This window comes from Aethalodelphis obliquidens, unplaced genomic scaffold (genome assembly GCF_003676395.1).
Source record: "Aethalodelphis obliquidens isolate GAN/ISIS:26980383/991018 unplaced genomic scaffold, ASM367639v1 scaffold9, whole genome shotgun sequence".
Taxonomy (NCBI): Eukaryota; Metazoa; Chordata; class Mammalia; order Artiodactyla; family Delphinidae; genus Aethalodelphis; species Aethalodelphis obliquidens.
In genome coordinates this window covers 30,738,597-30,755,076 of record NW_020837953.1, presented here as the reverse complement: position 1 = coordinate 30,755,076, position 16,480 = coordinate 30,738,597, and the positions used below count along the sequence as shown (strand labels likewise).

Here is a 16,480-nt window from a genome sequence, read left to right as displayed (position 1 = left end):
GTTGGCATAATAGCAGTTGTTGATATAAATAAATTGTTTTTCCTTACAAAAAAAAAGAGTATTTTGCACACTGCTCTGCCCCATGCTTGCTTTTTTTTTTAATAGAGAACTATTTCAAGAAGCAGATAAAAAGAGGTTTATGTAACATCCAAGTACCTTTCACCAACTTTGTCAAATCTTAACCTTTTGCCTTATTTCCTTAGTTTTTTTTAAGAAAAAAAATAAGAGAGATGTGTTAAGCCCCAATGTATCCTCTCTTTCACCCAATCTTTTCCTTCCTCCTCAAGAAGTAATCACCTATCTGAATATTTTATTTCCACACATGATTTTATATTTTTACAATGTATATATGAACCTTTAAACAGTACATAGTGTTGCTTGGCACATTGTAAAATTTTATATACATGGTATCAAGCTGTATCTATCTACAGCTTTCTTCTCCCCTCAACATTTTGTTTTATCCATGTTGATAACCAGTAGCTTGAGTTTATTCATTTTAACTGTTTTGAATTATTCTGTATTATGAATATATCACAATTAATTTGCCCATTATCCAGTAGATGGATATATAGATTGTCTCCGTTTTTTTTTCCATTTCAAACAGTGCTACAATGAACATTCCTGCACCTGCAGCCTGTGTCAATGTTCATTGTTGAAAATTTGGAAGCTTAAAAAAAACAGAAAGATGAAAACTAATATTGCCTTCCACAACAGTTATTATTAATATTTTTTGAGCATTAAACCAGGTACAATGCTGGGTACTTTATGGGTTACTTTAATTCTCACACCAACCTATATATTAGGTACTATTATGTTTCCTATGGTACAACGAGAAAACTGAATTTTTTTTTTTTTTAGTAAAAGGTGAAAAATTTATTCGATCTGAAGAGAAACAGGAGTGTGGAGGCTGAATCTTAACAAGTTTAAATAACTTAGCCAATTGCACACAGAAAGGGACAGAACAACTCTCTATTGCCAAAGCCTGTGCTGTTAAATTAACATTATGTTTCAGTAGTGCCCCAAAGCCCCAAATCCAGAAATATTAATAGTGAGAAATAGTCTTTATGGTTAACTGGTCTCTCAGAAGACAAGAGAGGCCACCTTCCAGCTAAAAATTATATCAGGAGTATCATACATATGCAGAAAATTATACATACCCCACTGATTAATTTTTACAAACTGAATATATTCATGTAACCAGCACCCAGATCAAAAACCAGAGTATTACCAGCATTTAAAAAATGTCCTTTCACCCTCTTCCAGACACTGTTCTTCCACTTGGAAGGGTAGCTGCTGTCCCAGCTTTCAACAGACTATTTTTGCCTGCTTTGTGTTTTATTTATGTGAAAGCATACGGTATACACTACTTGGTCTGGCTTCTTTCACTTAATATTATTTGTGAGAATCATCCATATGGTTGAGTATAGAGTTTATAGGGCACAAAAGGCATATGGCACAATGTACATTTTGCAAAGAATTATGAGCACCACTGAGATTGTAGCCAGCCATTACTGAAGACTAGGTGATAGACTGGATCGAATGTAGAGCATGGGCAAATCTGAGTCTTGCAGGGGATGGTGTGGGACCTCTTTTGCCTTCTGTCATCTCAGCCTTACCTTAGATTCTAGATGAAGCTGCAGAAAACAGTACAGTGGGAGCCTACCCAGAAGTGGGAGGGGAGTTGATGCCCCTGGGCCATCCTAAACAATGGGGGATGGGAGTCAATGGATAAATGCTTCTTCATGGCAGTCCTTAGGTGGACCATGCTGAGAAGCATTCTAGGAAATCCTCAGATAGCTTTGGTAGGATCTAGCCCCAGGTACCCACAGCAGTGAACACCTTGGTAATGCATCTTTTGTGTTGGCCTTTCTTCCTTCCCTATTTTACCCTGTACTTTCACATTAAATCCCTGGGATCACATTCCAAGTAAATTACCTGCAACTAGTAGTTGTCTTGGTTCTGTTTTCTGGCGGGAGTCCTAATTAAGACATATGTAAAATACCTGGTTCATGGCAGATGTTCAAGAAAAAGTAGCAGTTGTTTGTTTTTTGTTTGGGGTTTTTTGGGATGCATTGGGTCTTAATTGCGGCACGTGGGATCTTTCATTGAAGCATGCGGGCTTCTCACTAGTTGTGGCAGGCAGTCTCCAGAGTGCAAGGGCTCAGTAGTTGCACAGCACGGGCTTAGTTGCCCCATGGTATGTGAGATCTTAGTTCCCAGACCAGAGCTCGAACCCGCTTCCCCTGCATCGGAAGGCGGACTCTTAACCACTGGACCACCAGGGAAGTCCCAGCAGTTTTATTATTACTACTTTACTGCTACTACTACTGTTACCACCATTATTAGTTACCTGGAATTTCACTATTGCCATCCCTATTAGTCCCCTTCCTCATGGATGATACTGAAGCTTCACAGTTAGAGCTTCTATGCAGTGATTTTTGCTTTTTTCCTAGGGTACTAGGAAGCCATTGAAGAATTTTCTTTCTTTTTTTAAAACAATTTTTTAAAAATATTTATTTATTTATTTTGGCTGCACCAGGTCTTAGTTTCAGCACACTGGATCTTTGTTGCAGCATGCGGGATCTTTTAGCTGCAGCAGGCGAACTCTTAGTTGTGGCATGCAGGATCTAGTTCCCCAACCAGGGATGGAACCCAGGCCCCTTGCATTGGGAGCTCGGAGTCTTAATCACTGGACAATTTTTTGACTATATTATTTTTCAGGTTTCGTGAAGTATAAATGGCAAACAATAAACAGCATATATTTAAAGTGTGTAGTTTGATGAGTTTTGATTTTTTTTTGTTTTTGCCGTGCTGTGGCAAAAACCATAAGCACAAACCTTGAAACCATAAGCACAATCAAGATAATTAACACAGTTAATTACTGTGTTATTGTGTGAATTAAAAATATTACTTGCCGTATCAGTAAACAAAGGATGTTGCAGCCATCAAACCATCACATTACAGCCTCCTGGATGGTGAGCCCCAAGGGAACTCAGGATAGAAACAGGATGCCCGCCATCTAGCATGCTGAGGAAACTCAGGATGAGAAAGCACAGGATGCTGGCCCCAGATACCTGAGGTGCATACCAAAGGAATGATTTCAGTGAGCCCAGACTCTTTCATCTCTCCATATATAGAAAAATGCTAAATTCCTTAACTTGAGACATCTGGTTTTCTTTAATTAACCATAATCTTTTGATGTTCCTACTACCTGGTCTTTGTTGCAAAAACTCCTATATATCCTGGGTCTCCCCTTACCTCTTCAGAGCAGCCTCTCAGAGTTATCTGAGATGTTGTGTCCCGGGCTTAAGTCCTCAGTTTTGTACACCAAATAAAACATAACTCTCAACTTTTAGGTTGTGTATTTCTTTTTTCAGTTGACATCTGTCACCCCAAAAGTTTCCTCATCCCTTTTATTTATTATTATTATTTTTACTTTGGGGGATCTTAGTTCCCCAGCTGGGAATGGAACCCACACCCCCTGTAGTGGAAGCGCAGAGTCTTAACCACTGGACCGCCAGGGAAGTTCCTCCTCATCCCCTTTATTATCCCTCCCTGTCATGCTTCTGCCTCGTTGGTCCCCAGGCAACCACTTGATCTGCTTTTGTCACAATAATTCCTAGAATTTATGTAAGTGCAATCATAGAGAATATACTCTTTTATGTCTGACTTCTTTCTTTCTTTCTTTCTTTTTTAGTGTCTATTTATTTATTTATTTTTGGCTGCATTGGGTCTACGTTGCTGCTCACGGGCTTTCTCTAGTTGCGGCGAGCAGGGGCTACTCTTTGTCCTGGTGCTCGGGCTTCTCACTGTGGTGGTGCACGGGCTTTAGTAGTTGTGGCACGCGGGCTCTAGAGCGCAGGCTCAGTAGTTGTGGCACATGGGCTTAGTTGCTCCACGGCATGTTGGATCTTCCCGGACCAGGGCTCGAACCCGTGTCCCCTGCATTGGAAAGCTCATTCTTAACCACTGTGCCACCAGGGAGGTCCCTGTCTGACTTCTTTCACTCGGTATAATTATTTTAAGATCCGTCATGATGTTACATGTATTAGTAGCTCATTCCTTTTTATTACCGAAGAGTGTTCCATTGTGGAAATATCCATTTGCATTGTGAAGAACATTTGAGTTGTTTCCAGTCTTTGGCTAGTAACAAAGCTGCTATGAACATTCATGTTCAAGTCTTTGTGCAGATGTATGCTTTCATTTGTCTTGGGTAAATACCTATAGTCAGTAAATGGTTGGGCCATATGGTAGGTATATATTTAATTTTTAAAGAAACTGACAAACTGTTTCCCAGAGTGGTTGTAGCATCTTAACAATCCAGCCAGCAGTGAGTAAGAATTCCCATTGCTCTACATTCTCACTAACACTTGATACTGCCAGTCTATTTTATGTTAGCCAATCCAGTGTGTGTGTAACGTTATCTTGCTGTGGTTTTAATTTGCATTTCCTTAACATCTTTTTTTTTTAATAAATTCATTTATTTTATTTTTGGCTGCGTTGGGTCTTCGTTGCTGCGCGCGGGCTATCTCTAGTTGGGGCGAACGGGGGCTACTCTTCATTGCAGTGCGGGGGCTTCTCATTGCGGTGGCTTCTCTTGTCGCGGAGCACAGGCTGTAAGTGCACAGCCTTCAGTAGTTGTGGCTCGTGGGCTCTAGAGCGCAGGCTCAGTAGTTGTGGTGCATGGGCCTAGCTGCTCCGTGGCACGTGGGATCTTCCAGGGCCAGGGCTCGAACCCATGTGCCCTGCATTGGCAGGCAGATTCTTAACCACTGCGCCACCAGGGAAGCCCTCCTTAACATCTTTTATGTGTTTATTTGCCGTACATTTATCGTCTTTGGTAAAGTGTCTCTGTTCATTTTTTTTTTTTTTTTAACTAGGTTGTTTGTCTTGAGTTGAAAGAGTTCTTTGTGTGTTCTAGATACTAGTCCTTTGTTGGCTATAGGTTTTGCTGCTCTTTCATCCAGGTCTGCAGCTTGTCTTTTCATTTTCATAACCGTGTTTTAAAGTGCAAAAGTGTTAATTTTGATGATGTGCAGCTTATCAGTTTTTCTCCTTTATGGATTGTGTGTTTGAAAGTCACATGGATTTCCTCCTGTGTTTTCCTCTAAAAGTTTTGTAGCTTTAGGTTTTACACTTAGGTCTAACTTGGGTTGTGACACAATGTGTTTGGCATTTAGAAAAATCCTCTGGCAGCAGGAAGGAAGGTGTTTGGACGGTGACTGCCTGGAGGCCTGAAACTAGAGAAACTTGGAAAGGTGATGGTACCTCCCCTTGGAAAGGTGGTAGTGGAAAAACTGGTAAGGAACTGGGATGTAAAATGACTGGACTTAATAGGCTGAAGGAGATAAAAATGATTCCTGGGTTTCTTCCTTATGCACAAAATTGAGGGTAACTTGCTTCTAAGTTTACTGCACTTCAGTAACTGGCCCTCAATAGCTTTTTCCTTTGCGGAGATTATAACTGAACTTTAGCCAGACAGGGACTGGGCACAGATTTCTATAACAGCACACCTTCATCAGCTCCCTCCTTAGGCACTCCCTGAAACCCAGCACTGAACTCTCTCCTCCCAAGTCCAAAGACCTTTGCCCTCCTGCATAGCAGGAAAGGTGCCCAAGCTCTTTTACAAGAAGGGGCGGCGCATGCCCAGAGAGGCCGTGTGGGGCCGGCCGCCCAGAACTAAGGGCGAGAGGTTCCCGCCATTTTGTCCGGCCCGCGGCACAGCTGGCTCCTCCTGGAACTACAAGTCCCATGAGCCCCCGCGGCGGCACTTCCTACCCTTCACTGTCCCGCCGGCTCCCTTTCCCCCCCCTACCCCCCCTCCCCGGGGGCCGAAGTCTCTGGCTGCAGCCTGGCGGCCGGCAGGGCAGGTAGGATTTCCGGGGGAAACCACTGAGGAGGCGGCGGCGACGCCCCGGGTGAGTTCGGCAAGCAAGGGAAAGTGAACGGAAAGTGCACAGAGTCGGGCTGCGGGCGCCTGGTAGGCTCGGGCCACGCTTTCAGGTCCGCGAGAGGGTGGCGGTGCGGGCCGGGGTAACGGCCGGGCCGGGGTAACGGCCGGGCGGTGGTCGCTTCGAGCCAGGGCGGGGCGGGCGGTGGCCGCCGCCTCCTCCTCGGCCCTCCCACAACCGTCCGCCTTGGCTTCTCCGCCTGCGGCGCGCCTCGCTCAGGCTCGCCCTCTCCGCCCACCGCGACTTGGCTGGGCCCTTTTGTCTCGGCTGCTTTGCGCCCCTTTGTGCCCGGGCGTGGAGTCGCCGCCTCGGGGGAGCCCGCCGGGCCAGTCCCTGACAGGGTCCGGTCCCTGACAGGGGATCCGGTTACGATAACCAGATCGGGTCAAAGTCCACTTTTCAAACCTGTCTTCCCTCATACCTCTGCATCCCAGCTGGGCAGATCGGAGGCTTCGGAGCCAAGGCGAGGCGGACGGGGTTTCTATTGAAACCTCGAGGTTATTGTCCAACTCTTGAACGTCAGTCCCGGTTGGCTTCAGGGCACTAATCTCCAGGCATTTTTCTGGAGGGGGGATGGGCCTATGGGAAAGAAGTGAGCCCCCCTCCCCAGGAAACCGGGAAGGGATCGAATTTGCTTCGAAGTCCGTATGGGTCGCTGCTGTGATCGAGGAATCAGAACCGGTGCGGATGGTCAGAATGGTAGTTCACACACCGCTAGAATCTCGGAGGAGAGAAAGTGATTTATAGGGCGGCGAGCAGCCTCTTCATCCATTGCACGCAGAAAAAGACCACAGTACTTCATCCAGCCGCCCAGTTCCACGCCCTGTATTCCCCTCAAATCCATTTTCACTTCTGCTGAAAACGCAGAGTTGAAAGCAAATGTCCATTAATAGAAGGATCTGCTTTATAAAGAAACCAGAAACCTAGTGGCTTCTAGAAAGCTACAGAAGTAATCGAAATCAAGCCAGTTTGAGGGAGGAGAGGTAGTAGATCCTTACTGCAACTGGTGAATTTTGTGGGTTTGATCACATTTTGTTAGTGGTATCTTTGTGTATGTCCCGTTGGAAGACTAGGTTCAGCTTAAGGTAAAGCTTTTAAAATAAAAGCCATTGCAGATACTTCTCTTGAAAAATACGTTAGTCTTTCAAGTCTCTGAAATGAGGACAACCAGGATCCCTTTACATGAATCAGGGAAGGTTATTTAAGTTATATAGGTAAAATTCCCAGCCTAGTCATGTAGGCAAATAAACCCCTTTGTACTTTATTACTTTGTTTGATATCTCTTAATGCAAGTGATTTACTCTGAGAATCTCTGATTGTGTTAGTAATATTGTGTAGGGATGATAGTGCTATCGGTGCTTTTTTTTTTTTTTTGTGGTCTCCCTGCCTGGCTTGAGGGATCTTAGTTCCCCGATCAGGAATTGAACCCGTACCCCCTGCAGTGGAAGTATGGAGTCCTAACCACTGGACCACCAGGGAATTCCCACAGTGCTATTTTTGAAAACTGTTCATATATGTTATATAATTGAATTTTCACTGTGCAGTTCTGTGAGGTGGTGGTTCTCTCATTTTACAGCTGTAAAATGTTAAATTGACAGCCTCTGAAATGTTAACTGACTTGCCGGGGGTCACACAGTTAACCTGGATAGGAAATAGTAGAGTAAACCGTATTCCAAATCCAGGGCTCTATCCGTTACCTCACGCCTATTGCAGTTATTTATCATAACGCTATCAACAGCTTGTGATTCACTGAAATTTAAATATTGGAGAAAAGTATGGAAATATTTTCAGTCAGAGCCCCTGATTTATAAGGAACTGGACTTTCTAGGACCACAGACCATTGCCATACTGAACATCGGTTCCGTCACCTTGTCTTATGGTATGCTGTGTTACCTTGTGCCCAGGCAGAATGGCAACTTTATGGAGCCCTGGAGGTGGGGAAGGGTGGTGAGTTATTGGGCTGTGGTTTTGACTAATGGTTATTGAAAGTTTTATTTACTAAAAGGGTTTAACTAATCTTTGCTTAAAGGTATATTAAGAAATATATTGGAGAACGTATATACGGCAGCGTCAGCCGCTGAAAATAACAGAAGGAACTGATATTCAGACATTTTTCTAGCCAGAGAGTCAAAACTCAAGAAAATGCTTTCTTAGTTTTTGCTTTTAATAAAAACTTTTGATCAATTTCAAACTTGCAGTTTAAGCCTGGGTTTATGTCAGTACATGCCATGAATGTGACATCAGAAATAAAAACCTACTTCACCTCCCTTACTTAAATTCTTCTTAGGTAAAATGCATTACATGCCAGTGGAATTGAGTCAATACAATTAGTATAGCCTTTCTAACTAGTAGAAGCCTGTTTTAAATCTTTTATTATGCCATCATAATGGGAAGGAGCTTTTTTCCTTTGTGTTTTTTGCTGTTGGTCTGCTGTATTTTCAAATCAATTCAGTCAACAAATATTTATTGAAAGCCTGTTGTGTGTTCTTTTTTTAAGAAGGGAAGTTATTTTAAGAAGGGAAGTTATTTATTTTATTTATTTATTTGTTTATGGCTGCGTTGGGGCTTTCTCTAGTTGTGTTGAGCTTCGTTGCCATGCACAAGCTACTCATTGCAGTGGCTTCTCTTGTTGCTGAGCACAGGCTCTAGGCACGCAGGCTTCGGTAGCTGTAGCTCGCGGGCCCTAGACCGCGCAGGCTCAGTAGTTGTGGCGCGCACGGGCTTAGTTGCTCCGCGGCATGTGGGATCTTCCCGGACCAGGGCTTGGACCCGTGTCCCCTGCATTGGCAGGCGGATTCTTAACCACTGAGCCACCAGGCAAACCCCACCTGTTGTGTTTTAAGCACCTTTGTTGTCCCCGAGGACAAAGCAGTGAGAACAAGTCTTTTTTTTCCGGGGCTTACAAACTGATTAGGTTTGAAAGGGAGGAGTAAGACTGTAAATAAGTACTAAATAAATCCCCTCTTATTTACTGTGCAATTTTGATCAGTAAGCTCTTTGAACTTTAGTTTTCTCATCTTTAACATGGGTGTAATGATTCCTGCTCTACCTAGTTTGTGGAATTGTTTCCAGAATCGAGTAGGATAAAAATTTGGTTGCACTGTACCATTCACATTCCTGTGGTAAGTTATTGTTACTGCTCTTAGAAAAGGAAAAGGAACATTGGGGAAATGTTGTTTATAAAGAAAGACAAGGCTTCCCTGGTGGCGCAGTGGTTAAGAATCCGCCTGCCAATGCAGGGGACATGGGTTTGAGCCCTGGCCCTGGAAGATCCCACATGCTGCGGAGCAACTAGGCCCGTGCGCCACAACTACTGAGCCTGCGCTCTAGAGCCCGCGAGCCACAACTACTGAGCCTGCGTGCCACAATTACTGAAGCCCGCAGGCCTAGAGCCCGTGTTCTGCAACAAGAGAAGCCACAACAATGACGGGTCTGCGCACTGGAGCGAAGAGTGGCCCCTGCTCGCCGCTACTAGAGAAAACCCGTGCACAGCAACGAAGACCTAACACAGCCAAAAATAAAAAACAAACAAATAATTAATTAATTTTTTAAAAAAAGACAGAGTAGTTGCATTCTCTGTTCTGAGAGAGTCTGATGTCCCATTGTTAAACCTTCTGTGAGTGTTAGTCACATCTTCACATGGGCTATCACAGCCCTTCATGTAGACCTTTTTAAATAGCACTTATCAAATAAGACCATTATTATTCTATATTGTCACAGTTAACTGCCTTAATGTCAGGGACCATGCCCTAGTCTACATCCTTACTGCTTGGCACACAGTTCCAGGTATTTCATTGGAACTTTATAAATGTTTGGTGAATGAGTGAATGAGTAACAGAAGTGGGCAGGAGCAGTTGAGTGCCAAAATTGTTCAGCAGATTTTTTTGTTTTGCCCATCATGTGCTAGGACCTGGGTTATGTTCTGGCGGTACAAAGATGTGAAGGTATATAGCTCCCGCCTTAAAGCTTACAACATTACAACACCTAGTAGTCTGGTGAGTATTAAATAGGGATGTGTTATACTATAGATAAGGGACTGAATTATTCTGTTTTGGTAGACAGTGAAGGAAGGCATTACAGAGGAAGTGATTTTGGAGCTTGTTCTTGAGGGATTAATAAGAACAGTTACTATTAAGGTTATTCCAGCCAGAGGGGGCAGTTTGAGCATAGGAATGGAGATGCTGAAGTATAAGGTGTGTGTCTGGTGTGGCTAGAGGATATTGCAGTGGGTTTTTACATTTTTTGGTTCAGGTACCCCCTCTAGAAAATTTGAGAATAGCAATAGATTTTCACCCCAGAAAACTGCATATAAGGAGACATATGCTGGGACTTCCCTGGTGGTCCAGTGGTTAAGACTCCACACTCCCAATGCATGGGGCCTGGGTTCAATCCCTGGTCAGGGAACTAGATCCTGCATGCCGCAACTAAAAGCCTACATGCCACAACTAAAGATCCCACATGCCGCAACTGAAAGATCTCACATCCACAACTAAGACCGGTGCAGCCAAATAAATAAATACATAATTAAATATTTTTTAAGAAAGGAAACATATACATATCATTCTAGAAAGTTATGGAATACTTAGGGATCTCTGGACCAGTGGGGCTGAGAAGTTGAAAAGTGCAATGGCCGGTGAAAGGAAAGATCGATGGCTGGGTGCTGAGAAGGATTCAGAATGCTTGTTAAAGACTTCAGGCTATGGGAATTCCCTGGCAGTCCAGTGGTTAGCAGTCGGCACTTTCACTGCTGTGGCCTGGGTTCAGTCCCTTGTCGGGGAGCTAAGATCCCGCAAGCTGTGTGGTGGCACGGCCAAAAGAAGACTTCAGGCTTTATGTTTAAGGAATTGCTAAACCATCAAAAGTTTTTAAGCAGGAAATTGACATAAGCTGATCTGTTTTGAGGTAATTGCTTGCTATCTTAGAGGGTTTAGGAGCATATTTAGAGTAAGTGCTAAATAAGAGGCAGGATTGAGGGCCTTTTTTTGATTTTGTTTTGATTTTAAAGAATGGGAGAGACTTGACATGTTTGAAGGTAAAGGAAAAGGAGCCAGCAGAGAGCTAGATATTGAAGATCTGCGCAAAAGAAAAGGAAGATAATAGAGAAACATTGGGAGGAAATAAAATCAAAGCTCATAGAGAGGTGAGCCTTGAAAATGAAACATGAAGAAGGGATGGGAGAAGATATATTTGAAGTGACGAAGGTGGACATTGAAATTGGAGTAAGTTAGCAACAGCCTATTTTGTACCCAGACACTGATCTAGGTACTTTTCTGTGTGCTATTTCGTTTAATTTTACAAAAATTCTGTAGATTGGGTGGGCATTCCCATTTGACAGCTGAAGGAGGTGTGGCTCAGAGAGATTAAATTTCCCAAAGGCACTTTTAAGTAATTGAAGAGATCTGGAACCCAGATATATTTTGACTTCAAAGTTTAGAATAATAATTTCTGCCTTGTAGGGTCTGTTAATGCCTGATGACTTCTTTGTTTAAAATCTTTCTTTCTGAATGAATGAGTTAAGTTATCTGCAGAATGATCAAGAATAGAGTGGGCTAGAGGACTTCAGAGAGTGTTAAAAGTTTGGAATAGCAGTCATGGAAAATGTAAGGGAGCCCACCAGAGATGAGCAAAAGGGCTGCTGAACCTCAGTTAGGGCCCCACCAAGGTCAGACAAATTAGCCAGTCGGCCACCCATTCTGTCTCCTCCATTCTCAGACATTTCTTGAATACAGTACTGTTGATGTGGGCCTTAGAAAAAGACAAACTATGTTGTAATGGGAGGCTCGGAGCAAGTCACAAGTCTTATGCTTCAGTTTTCTCATCTCTAAAAGGGTCTGGTTGAGTTGATTTCTCAAATTCTAGGATTTTTATGGTATTCCGAGGAGTTTAGGAAAGGAAGTGTGTTTAGTGACTGATTTTTAGGGAAGAGATGATTGAAACCATACAGCTTTCAGATTCAAGCTTGGTTTTCAGTTGAACTTCTCTATTGTGTTAAAAGCACCAGGTGTTTGTTTTGACAATCTGAAAGTTCTGACATAGTTACTCAATGCAATGTATTTACTACCTTTGGAGTCTGAAAACCTGCATTCTAGTTCCAGCTCCATCACTTCTTAGCTGTGACTATCCAAGTCAGCTGACCTCCTTGAACTTTAAGTTTCCTCATTTATAAAACAGAGTTAGTAACTATTTCTTCAAAAGTGTCAGATGGGATAATGTATATGAGAAGTCTTTGTAAACTGTATAGTGTTTAGTAAATATGAGAAAAGATATGATTATAGCTGGCAAAGAAAAAGGGATTAGTACTGTGATCAGTGCTGTACAAGGGAATGAGAACTGGTTTAAAGTGCATCCTTCACTTCCAGGGTACTGAGTGGTAAGGGAAACCTCTCAGGGTATGTACTATCAGTGCACTGAATTTAGAAATTTGTTTGTAGTATATGATGTTGCTGGATGTTTTTTCAGGTATACATTAAAATCAAATCTTGAATCATATCTGTGACTTAAAAAAAAAACCCTCCATTGTTAAAGATTCTCTGCATTTATTCTCTCAAATGTGAACTTGTTAGCCAAATTTCCAGGAATATTTTTAAAATAGTTGTTGACTGTATTTTATTTAAGGGTAGATAACAATTTTATGATTATCTCACAGAACTTAAGTACATTGCTTCATTTGTTTGTTTCCTTTGTGCATGGCTAATTCTGATGGAACTCAACAAAATCTCTTATAGAGAACTGTCTTAGCCCGCCTTGACCCTGCAGATATCTAGCAGATAACCAACGTACTTGATTCTATCTACCCAGCTACCTGTTCTCTTCTTTGCACTTAGGTTGGAAGTACAGTGTCAAAAACTGGCTTAAAAGGTTAATGATTCATCCTTACCTTGAGTGATCCCAGAGCACTTTGTCCATGTCTTTGCAGGGCACTTTTCCCTCTGTAGCTTATTTACCTCTTTATTCTCCCCACTAAACAGTGCCTGTTTATGAAAATAAACTGAACTAAGGGAAATTCCCGGGCGGTCCAGTTGTCAGGACTTGGTGCTTTTACTGCAGTAGGCCCAGGTTCAATTCCTGGTCCAGGAACTAAGATCTGGCAAGCCACACAGTGCAGCCAAATTAAAAAAAAAAAATTAAATAACAGCTGAACAAAGGATTCCTATATTGTTGGCTTCAATTTATTTAACCATTGTGAATAATATTTCCACATAGGTCTCTGTACGTGTAACTTTTTTTTTAATGAAATTACTGCCATATTCAATATCCTGTGATAAGCCATAATGGAAAAGGATATGAAAAAGAATGTATATATATGTATAACTGAGTCACTTTTCTGTACAGCAGTAATTAACACAACGCTGTAATTCAAGTACACATCAATAAAAAATAAATTAAAAAAATGAAATTACTGGATCACCAGGTATGAACATTTACATAGTGCTTGATTTTTAAAATATTTTATTTATTTTTTTCATTTCATTTCATTTATTTATTTTGGCCACGCCGCACAGCTTGCGGCACAGCTTGCGGGAGTTCCCCGACCAGGGGTTGAACCTGGGCCACAGTAGTGAAAGCCCGGAATCCTAACCACTAGGCCAGCAGGGAACTCCTTTATTTTACTTCTTTAAAAAATCTTTTTTTTATTAAAATAGAGTTGATTTAAAATATCTCATGTCAGATGTACAGCATATATATCCTTTTTCAGATTCTTTTACCTTATAAGTTATTACATAATATTGAGCATAGTTCCCTGTGCTATACAGTAGGTCCTTGTTGACTATTTTTTTTAAATTTATTTATTTTTGGCTGCGTTGGGTCTTCATTGCTGCACACAGGCTTTCTCTAGTTTGTGGCGAGCGGGGGCTACTCTTCGTTGCGGTGCGCAGTCTTCTTATTGTGGTGGCTTCTCTTGTTGGGATGCACAGGCTCTAGGCACACGGGCTTCAGTAGCTGTGGCACTTGGGCTCAGTAGTTGTGGCTCACGGGCTCTAGAGCGCAGGCTCAGTAGTTGTGGCACATGGGCTTAGTTGCTCCTTGGCATGTGGGATCTTCCCGGACCACGGCTCAAACCCATGTCCCCTGCATTGGCAAGCAGATTCTCAACCACTGTGCCACCAGGGAAGTCCATGAGATATTCATTTTTATTTTTGTTTTGTTTTGTACAGAAATCTAAATATTTCATGCCATAGCTCTTCACTGGTTCCTTTGTAATTTCTTCCATCATTAGAAAATTGTTTCTCCATAGGTGGAGCAAATATTAATTTCTCAACTTCTGTTTCTCCCATTCTTTTTTCTTTTTTTTGAAAAATTAATTTTGAGGTGTGGGAAAAAACATTTGTTTTTTTTAATTTTTGAATTTTATTTTATTTATTTTTTTATACAGCAGGTTCTTATTAGTCATCCATTTTATACACATCAGTGTATACATGTCAATCCCAATCTCCCAATTCATCACACCAACACCAACACCACCCCGCCGCTTTCCCCCCTTGGTGTCCATACATTTGTTCTCTGCATCTGTGTCTCAATTTCTGCCCTGCAAACCGGTTCATCTGTACCATTTTTCTAGGTTCCACATATATGCGTTAATATACGATATTTGTTTTTCTCTTTCTGACTTACTTCACTCTGTATGACAGTCTCTAGATCCATCCACGTCTCACCAAATGACCCAGTATTGTTCCTTTTTATGGCTGAGTAATATTCCTTTGTATATAATGTACTACATCTTCTTTATCCATTTGCTGTTGATGGGCATTTAGGTTGCTTCCATGACCTGGCTAATGTAAACAGTGCTGCAGTGAACATTGGGGTGCATGTGTCTTTTTGAATTATGGTTTTCTTAGGGTATATGCCCAGTAGTGGGATTGCTGGGTCATATGCTAGTTCTATTTTTAGTCTTTTTGTTGGTTTTTTTTTTTTTTTTTTTGGCGGTACGCAGGCCTCTCACTGCCGTGGCCCTCCCGTTGTGGAGCACAGGTTCCAGACGCACAGGCTCAGCACCCATGGCTCACGGGCCCAGCCGCTCCGCGGCATGTGGGATCCTCCCGGACCGGGGCAGAAACCCATGTCCCCTGCATTGGCAGGCGGACTCTCAACCACTGCGCCACCAGGGAAGCCCCTATTTTTAGTTTTTTAAGGAACCTCCATACTGTTCTCCATAGTGGCTGTATCAATTTACATCCCCACCACCAGTGCAAGAGGGTTCCCTTTTCTCCACACCCTCTCCAGCATTTATTGTTTGTAGATTTTTTGATGATGGCCATTCTGACCAGCGTGAAGTTAATTTTTTTCTTAATGCTATCCAGTTATTTCTTTTTTAAAAAATATTTATTTATTTATTTGGTTGTTCTGGGCCTTAGTTTCAGCATGCAGGATCTAGTTCCCTGACCAGGGATCGAACCCGGGCCCCCTGCCTTGGGAGCACAGAGTCTTAACCACTGGACCACCAGGGAAGTCCCGTATCCAGTTATTTCTAGTAGCATTGTTTCGTGAGGACATTTTAAGCTTTGGAGGACACTAAATTGAAGTGTTCTTATTAAACTTGCACTACTAATATCCACCTAGGTCACTAGAAATTAAAAATCTTTATAAGGAATCAAGGATATTAAAAAAAATATGAAGTATTTTTCTCACATTCGTGTTGATGATGTATTTTATTCTTATTTACCTCGGAATGGATTTCATAGAAAATAGTAGTTCTTTGGGTGGGTTGATTGTCTATTAATCAAGGTTAAAAAGTAGAGCCCTGAAATACTTTTTCCCCTCTTCCTGTGGGTGACAGGTAGAAAGGAGGCGAGTTCCTAAGGAGGGTAGCCTTACCTGTCTTCCCCTCCCTCATGGATAAACCCCTTTTAAAAATACTGCCAGTAGAAACTAACACACCATTGTAAAGCAGTTATACTCCGATAAAGATGTTAAAAAAAAAATACTGCCAGTAGATACCAAAGAATAACTGGATAGAACCAGTCAGAAGGTATGAAGAGTACTTTCCACTTCCTTTTATTTGCACACACTCAGCTTAGCCTCCCGTCCCTTCCTCTGAATTTACATTTGAGGGAGAGCATTAGGATTCAGGATATGGGTGCATCTTTGCTGTAAGTATTTTAAAAAGACACAATTTTTTAAAAATAAATTTATTTATATTTATTTATTTGGCTGCGTTGGGTCTCAGTTGCGGCACATGGGATCTTTGTTGCAGCATGAAGGATCTTTCATTGTGGCGCGGGGGCTTCAGAGCATGCGGGCTCCAGAACACACAGGCTTAGTTGCCCTGTGGCCTGTGGGATCTTATTTCCCAGACCAGGGATTGAACCCGCGTCTCCTACATCGGAAGGCAGATTCTTAACCACTGGACCACCAGGGAAGTCCCATGATGTTTTTTACCTATTGGTGATACCATTAAGATTGGCTATTTTACAAACAGTCTTTTACATATTCTGTGTGCTTACATAAAATCCCAGAGATAATTGGCTTCTGGGATATCTTTGTATAATTGGGAGAGGGACTTTGTCCTTCCACTGTAGGCACAGACCACT

At 42.2% G+C, this 16,480-nt stretch overlaps 1 protein-coding gene across 7 annotated transcripts in view; it reads left to right on the top strand.

Annotated features, from left to right (window-relative positions):
• Positions 1–5,806: 5,806 nt before the first annotated feature.
• Positions 5,807–16,480, top strand: part of PHACTR4 (phosphatase and actin regulator 4) — a 117,578-nt gene continuing 106,904 nt past the window's right edge. For 2 of the 7 annotated variants that reach the window (XM_027109458.1, XM_027109455.1), the window contains exon 1: positions 5,818–5,918. The gene's annotated coding sequence lies outside the window, so the exon portion shown is untranslated. Of the gene's footprint in view, positions 5,919–16,480 lie in introns of all 7 variants that reach the window. The other 5 variants (XM_027109457.1, XM_027109453.1, XM_027109462.1 and 2 more) reach the window with 4 other exon arrangements.